Raw genomic sequence first — 764 nt, forward strand, 5'->3', positions numbered from 1 at the left:
GGGCGCGCAGCGGCGCGGGGTCAGGGAGCGCGTGCGGCCGGGAGAGAGGCACGCCTGCGCCTGCGCCGCGGGCCGCTCCGCCGCGCGCCCCCTGCCGGCGGGAGGACCGAAGTGCACCTCCCCTCCGCCGGCTTCCTTCTCTCCCGCCGTAAGGGGTCGCAGCGGTCCGAGTTTGTGAAATTTCAGCCTGGGGAGAGCCCGGCAGTGACGCCCGATGGTGAGGAGGAGAAACGGTCCACAGGCTGCACACAGCGTCCTGGGGAGTCCTCTGCTTTCTGATAGGAGAGGGCCCAGAACCCCTTCAAGCCTCTGTTCGCGTTCACTCAGAGCCGTACATGTCTAAGCACAGAGCGGAGAGTAGGTCACCGAGGGCGGCAGGTGCGGGACACCTGCTGCCAGTCGCCCGCGGATGGGGGCTCGGAGAACCCCGCGGAGAGAACGTGCGTGGGATGAAGCCCCACGACTTAAAAACGATGCAACAAAAAGCGGGAGCAAACGGGAAATGGGATTTCGTGTAAATATGATTTTTCACCTCCATAAGGAGGCGTAAAAATATTTCGAGCTAACAAATCAAATAACAGGGCTCAAAATACACATCTTCCCACAAAGGATCATATAAGAAGAAATATAATCAGCTAAAGTCTGGGGATTAGGGAAAGGGAGAAAAGAAAGAAATATGAGAGGGAGTTGGATAACTGACACTAAAGAAACGGACGATTGAGGACATCAGGTAACATCGTCCTTATGATCACAGACCCCAGGAC

Source organism: Lontra canadensis, unplaced genomic scaffold (genome assembly GCF_010015895.1).
Source record: "Lontra canadensis isolate GAN:19392208 unplaced genomic scaffold, GSC_riverotter_1.0 scaffold76, whole genome shotgun sequence".
Taxonomy (NCBI): domain Eukaryota; kingdom Metazoa; phylum Chordata; class Mammalia; order Carnivora; family Mustelidae; genus Lontra; species Lontra canadensis.